This window comes from Miscanthus floridulus, chromosome 2, assembly GCF_019320115.1.
Source record: "Miscanthus floridulus cultivar M001 chromosome 2, ASM1932011v1, whole genome shotgun sequence".
NCBI lineage: Eukaryota > Viridiplantae > Streptophyta > Magnoliopsida > Poales > Poaceae > Miscanthus > Miscanthus floridulus.
In genome coordinates, this window is record NC_089581.1 from 33,817,865 (window position 1) to 33,825,193 (window position 7,329).

Sequence of the window (7,329 nt, forward strand, 5' to 3'; positions counted from 1 at the left end):
CTAGTTATGTGCCAGCTGCCAATGCCACTGGGACTCTGGGAGGAATAAAATTTCCTGTTTAATGACGATCCAGCAGCAGTCCAGCTCACTTTGGGCCAGAAGCAAGCTTGGTTTCCTGCCATTGCCAAACCTCAAACTGGGCCGCGCTAGGTGCAAGTGCAACACAAACATGTAACACGGATACAGCCCGGTCCAAAGCGCAGGCGCGATCCGACGGGGTGAAAAAGTGTGCAACGGCAACGGCTTCATCAGGGAACTAAACACGACACGGTGACTCGTGCAGGGCATAGTGGCATACCGTGACAATCCCGTGCCGGAACAGGCAGGACACAGCAGCACAGTAGGATACTATTACTAGGATCGCAGGAGCCAGGTCGCCGACGCCGCCGAAGGCCGAACCGCGCGCAGGAACCTTTCCGCCCCCGCTGACGCCAAATTGACGATGGTCGCCGTCCTGCCGATACATTGCCGTTGACCGTTGCTCTGCTCAAACCAAGATTGGTATCCTTACCGGCGGACAACTTGATTGCTCTGGTCAGCCAGCGTTCTGTACCGCACGTATCAAGGAGGAACTTCTCAGTTCTCTCGCTCACGAAGGAAAAAAAAAAGGGCATTGCTGTACTGACTGTACAATGTACCTCTGGCTCTGGGTCGTCGAGCACATCAATTGCTCTGTTCGTTTGGCTGATAAACCATGGCTGAAAGTACCGTTGGCTGATTTAATGTGAAAGAAAGCAGAACCCTGCAGTTTTGAAAGACCATCGTGAAAGGAGAGTGCAGTATATATATGATGTGTGTGTATATATATACATATAAATATCTTCTTCTCTGTTAGTTCATACATGCCCGGAATTTTTTTTTCAGAAAAGGAATGTATACATCTGGGGGTGCTTTTCGATCCGTACTCGTACTGTCGTACATACCTGTACATGCATGCATGTAGCATGTATCGGGTGTACCGCAGAGGATCTCGGCACATAGCATCATGTACCTACCACCATACATCTTTTAGGTACGGTATATATCACCTACATCTACATGCCGTTGCCTTAAGAGTTAAGATCAGATTAACAAAGCACATTGCGTCAGGCCCGGCACACTAATGCTGAACTGAACCGCCGGCAGTAGCAGCTCGTGCCCAGCGGCCCAGCCCATCTCAGTTGTCGTCTTCTACTACGCACTGCCTGGGCCGGAAGTTCTCCTCCGACAGCAGCGACGTGACGAGCCTCTGCAGCCGCTGGGCGCCCGGGCCGGGCCTTAGGAACGCCGCGTTCCCGACCGCCGCGCACGGATCGTCGTCGGTCCCGTTACTGTTCTGCCCGCCGCCGCCGCCGCCGGCTGCAGCTGCTTGACACCAGCCTCCCGGCGCGACCATGCCGGGTCCCCGCCGCCCGAGGATGTCGGTGTCGATCCGGTCCAGCACGAGGTCGTCCCTGAGGAACTTGCGCGCGAAGGGCGCGTCGCTGCGCACCATCCGGTCCCAGTCGTCGGCGGTGAGGTAGTGCGGGTGCTGCATGGGCGGGTTGTCCCAGGAGATGAAGTGCAGGTCGCTGTTCACCGTCGTGTTGCGGAACTCCTCGGCGTTGCACGCCACCGTGTGGAAGTAGCCCTCCGGGGAGGAGATGAAGTTGGCGTAGTACATGAGCACCGTGCGCGGGAGGTTGTCCCACCCCCAGATCAGGTACTCCACGAACGGCCGGGACAGCACCATCCACGCCGAACCTGCATTGCAAGCACGATGATTGATTGTTCCGCTGTGTAGTGTTTAGCACGCGCTTCATTCTTATCTTTTAAGTCTTCGAACTCTTTTTTTTTTTTATCTTTATTGGTTTGGTCATGTTGATTGTGGATAAGTAGTGGCCGCCCTGCTATTCTGCTGTTCCTTTTAAAAATCTTCCTGAATGTTTCTATTCTGTTGTTAGAGGATATCATCCCATTTATATAAGTGCAATTAATCTTTTTTAGGTTAATGAAGTCATGCCCGAAAGTAACAAAACAATACTGCAGTCGAATTGAAGGCTGCCATGTCTCCCTGTAAGCAATTAGTGATGGTGAAAAAAAAAGCAACAGGTCAGGGACAAGTGTTCCCAAATTTATTCGATCCAACTTAATTTTGCACATCAAATGAAAAATGTGATTATCACTGCATGAAAGGAACTTAGTTGACGAGCGCGAGATCAAACAGGGGACACGTTGACAAAATAGTAAAGAAAAGCAAAGAATACGTGCCCTCCACTTCGGAAAAGGGTCCAGGCTCTTGTCCAAAAGGAACAGACTCTATCGAGTTGGCACCGAGAGCGAAACGCGCAGCATTCAAAGCACGCTAGGGATGCAACCACCAGCTGCTCAACCAACTAAGCAGTGGTAATCGCTTCATGATTCAGACAATTCAGTTTCTTGCAATGACGACAGCTCAAAACAATCTAGCTGGTGTGATTAGTTCTCGTGTAGACCAATCAACAACTATTATAGAGATGAAGACACAAATAGGCACTGCCACGGGTAGTTGCGTGCTCGCACTAAAAACGAATTCCAGAGATTCTTCTGTCAATGTCAGGTTAACAGTCACGGGTGGACAGACAGAGAGCAGTGCACGCACCAGTGAATAGCTTGAATGCCGTCGGCAAGCTCCGCCTCTCCGGCATTCAGAACAGATCGCCCTTTGTCTTCATGTACAGCGCCGGGTCTATGATCACCGGCATCGCCCTCGCAAACCTGACGATATCATCATGTAGTAGTAATCTCAGTCGGCAAGAGCAAAATCAACTGAGAAAACACGTATATATATGAGAGAGCCGAGCACGTACGCTTTCCAGGAGATGTTACTCGTGTGATCGATGAAGTTGAGATCGCGCGGCAGCTTGGAGAACACATGCATCAAATCTGCAGCAGCAGACAGAACAGAAAGCGTCACAGCTTCAGCATGCAATCCGATCATCACTGATCATGCATGGCGCGATCGGAGATTCGGAGGGGCAAGAGACGGGGAAACCAATAATCCTTTACCATCCTGCGTGACGAGCGGGTAGTCGGAGGCGGAGAGGTTGATGAACCAGTCCCAGTCGGCGCCGCGACCCCTGCCGTCGCCCCACAGGAGCAGCGCGGCGGCGTGCAGCGTGGTGGTCACCATGGTGGGGCCCCTGTAGGTGACGAGGTTGGCCTTCTCGACCACCTTCACGTTCCCCGCCGCGGCGAGCACCGGGTGCGCCGCGACGAAGGCGGCGAGGCCGGCACGGTCGGCGCCCGGCGCCTCCGCGTCGAGGTGGAGCACGTAGCGGTTCCTCGGGTGGTAGAGCGCCAGCAGGCAGCGGCGCATCATCCCGGCGTCCCCGGCCGAGCCGGAGATGAGGTAGGCGAACCGCGGGAGTGACGCGGCGGGGGGTAGCGGGCGGGACAGAGTGGGCTCGACGAAGAGCGGGGGCGGCGCCGAGGAGGAGCGGGACGCGGGGCCGAGGAAGAGGCGGGAGGTGGTGGTTGAGGAGGGCAGACGGAACGTCGGGGAGGTGGCCAGCAGGAGCAGCAACGCGAAGAGGCCGCCGGCGGCCACGGAGAGCAGCCAGCGGAGGTCGACGTGGTGGCCGCGCGGGCACGGGGCGGCGGCCTCCATGCTGGCTGTGGCTTGGTTTCGAGGCTGGCGGAAAAGGCGGGAGCGGGAGCTGGGACTGGAGATGCCGGCAAGGCGGGGCCGTGCTCTTTATGGTTCGTTGTGCGGCATCGGAGCCGTGACGTAAGTCGGGGCGATTTGAAAAAATAAAAGTCGAAACATCGGTCGTTTGTAGATTTGACACTGGATCTATATTCATAGACATAGATGGATCTATTTGTCATCCAGCCAAATATCATCGTAATCGGAGTTAATCTTTCGAGTGTCATTTTTGTAATTTTTTCAGTAAGTCATGGCGACAAATTTGAATTTCAAATCTGGCAGGCTATGTTATCCCTCACAGTAGGCCAGTACATTTACAGCGCGACGACGACGACGACACGATATGGATTGAGCTGCCGGCCGGCGGGCCACACTAATTAAACCAGCATCTGCATCTGCATCTGCTTACGTGTAAGGTGCGACGTGCGTACGTGTAAGGTGCAATGCAACGCTGGCTGTTGAGGGCTCGCCGCGTCGTACCCCGGCATCACGTTAGCATGGCCGGCCGTACCAACAGCTCGTCAAGAGAGCCGAGTAGTGGTGGCGCACACGACAGGAGGAGCAGAGGACGCTGGACGCCCCGTTCCATCCATGACGCAATTATCACCCGATTTGCCGCTTCTCAAACGACGCACCCAGTGGCGGCGTCCTCTTCTTGCCTGTGCGAGGCGAAATCAAGCCCGAGTCTTTGCTACCGCCACAGGGTTCTACACGTACCTAACGCAGTCACGGGCGCGGCGTGCGTGCGTGCAGTTGCCTACACCTATCGCACCATGCCATTGTAATACTCGCGACGTGTAGCCATTCTACAAATCCGACCAGGCTCGCGAGATGGAATATACTACAACCGATCGTTGACAGCGAGAAGATTGCATCCTTGGATTTTTGTTCCGCCTGCTGTTGAATTCTTAAACAAGACCATGTTGCTCCGGTTTTCCCGTTTGGGCGCCCACACCTCCGCACGATGGGGCCGACGGCGGGCGCCGCGACGCGAACGCGACGGAATTCCATTCCAGCACGAGGACGAGCAACTCCAAATGCCAGACGATCGAGAGCGACGTTGCCTGGGGCCGCCAGAACCGAGGAGAGGAGCCGCGGCGTTCAGGACAAGAAGAACAGCCAGGCCAGCTGATTCCTCCGCGCCTTCGACTAACCCCTTTCCTGAATCAAACGTTCCAGTGCCGCGCCAAAACAACGCACGGAATACTATTGTTTGTCCGGAGGCGTCCACATAACAGAACTGTTTTGGATGCTTAAAATGCCACCAAAATTGAAAATACTATACGTATATGTACTTCCCCACAAAACTTCAGCTAAGACCAATCCCTACTACATCAACACGCAGTACAAGCTGAGTCGCCTGCCAAGGCTGCACATCACGCAATACCACCAGGAGGAAAAGGGCTGCGCTCTGTCCTGTTCGCACCGTCGACCAAAGCTACTGTCACCGACCTCCCTAGCCGTGTCGCGGGAGCGAAAGACGACGAAGGCCCGCCGCCTGGCGTCGTCGTGCCGTTGCCGGTCGCCAGTTTCTCTGCGGGGCAGGTGTAGCCACAGAGGCTGGGCCTGACGAGTCTGTACACGCCCTTGCTCGCCAGAACGAAGACATCCTTGCTGTTGTCCTCCCCAAACGAGAAGATGTATCCGAGCAGCGGGTCTGTGCTCCCAGCGGTGGATTCGCAGGCGATCGGAGAGGTCTTGGAGCAGCTCACCGGTTTCACGGCCGAGGTGTAGTTCCCGCTCCCCTCTGGGGTCTCCGTGCCGGTCCACATCAGCGATGAGTATAGGTCGGTGTATAGGTACTTGGCAGAGAATCAGCGGATGGGATTATCAGTGAAAGCTCCTGAAACTTAAAAAAGAAACACAGGTATACCTTCCACGAGGGCTTGTTTGTATGTACGTGTATTCACTCCAATCCACATGTGTTGGAGTGGAATGGAATAAAACTTAGTTTAATTCTACTCCAATCCACTTCAACACATGTAGATTGAGATGAATATATGCATATTCAAACAAGGGCTAATGTGGAAAAACAAAACAATCCACAGCTGCTGGGAGTAACTGCAAAAAAAATATGCAGGTGTTTTACTAGGCAGTAACAGGAACAACAAACATACCTTCCATACAAGCAGGGGTTAGTAGAGCCTAGGTAAACATATCCGCCTGTAATCGATGCCGATCCAATTTCCTTGTTGACAGTAGAATGGTCGTAGCCCATGACGGGGAAAAATGCGTTTATGGACTCAAGTAAAGTATTCCCTCAAGGTGACTTTTGTGGGTGAATGTGAACACAAGTTGGATATGTGCCCTTTGGTTCGGATTTATGATGAGTGATTGCTAATGTGATTCGCGTGTTGGGTTGAGTTTGTGAACTAATCGTGGCGTTAGTTGGGCTGTGCAACATGTCTCTTGACTTTGCGCAGGTGTGGAGCTCAGAGGCGGTGGTCGACGGCGAAGTGAATGTAAGTATGGATGTGCCGTGCTGATGGACTAGGAGCGGTGAAGGACGGACGTGGACCAAGGGACCAGGAGGCCGGGTGACCAGCCACGGTGGCTGACACTTGTGGACATCGACAAGTGCAAGTGTACGTGGTGGACCGTGTTGACCGAGTCAAGACGGTGGTCGAGCAAGTTGAGCGGAGGCTCTGGAAGACTTGGTGGCCGGGCGGTCAAGGACGGAGGTGACACGTGTCGAGTTGCGGGGGACGCGTATAGAGTACGCTACTCGCGAGCGGTTTGATGGGTTGAGCCTCAAAACCACCGGGTGGACGGTTTTCGGATTTGGGCCTCAAAATCCGGGCGCGGTTCCGGTGGAATCGGAGGTGGCACATGGCATCATCGCGAAGCAAAGTGACGACAGGCACATGGCCGTTGGATCAACAGAAATCGAGTTGGACCATAATACCCTTAGGCTAGGTGGTTCGCTCTAAAATATATAGGAGCAAATGGAGAATGTGTAACAGCCTCTTAGAGAGGATGCCTCGATCTTCCTCACCTCTTGAGCATTTTCATTTCCTCCTTCTAGTTCCTCACTCCTCTAGGATTTGCTCATTAGGTCCATAGAAAAATCCTTGATCTGTGTATGATGAGATTCTGAGTTAGGGAACTGGAGGCCCTATGGGATCTTCCTAATTACTCATATCAATATCTTCATGTTCATAGAAGCTACGATTAATTAAGTAATATGATCAATAGTGGATAGGAAAATTGTGTGTCAACATTATTACTTCAGAATGCCTCATGCTTTGTAACTTTCAAACAAGTACCGATGATAAATGTTATGTACAGTAATATCTAGGGGCAAATGGAGATGTGTAACAGCCTCTAAATAAGAGAGGGAATGCCTCAATCCTCCTCACCTCTTACATTTTCATTTTCTCTTTCTAGTTCCTCCCTCCTCTAGTCTTTGCTCATTAGTTCCATAGCTCTTACATTTTCATTTCCTCTTTCTAGTTCCTCCCTCCTATAGGGTTTGCTCATTAGGTCCATAGAAAAATCCATGATCCGTGCATGCTGAGATTTTGAGTTGGGAATGGAGATCTGTGTATGCTGAGATTTTGAGTTGGGAATGAAGTCCCTAACCTCCACTTGTTCTCCGGAGGAAAGAGGTGGATCTTCCCAATTGCTCATATCGGAAAGAGGTGGGATCTTCCCAATTACTCATATCAATGTCTTCATGTTCA

At 52.7% G+C, this 7,329-nt stretch overlaps 1 pseudogene; it reads right to left on the bottom strand.

Moving 5' to 3' along the window:
• Nucleotides 1-844: 844 nt before the first annotated feature.
• Nucleotides 845-3,662, bottom strand: LOC136538409 (beta-glucuronosyltransferase GlcAT14B-like; annotated as a pseudogene).
• Nucleotides 3,663-7,329: the final 3,667 nt, after the last annotated feature.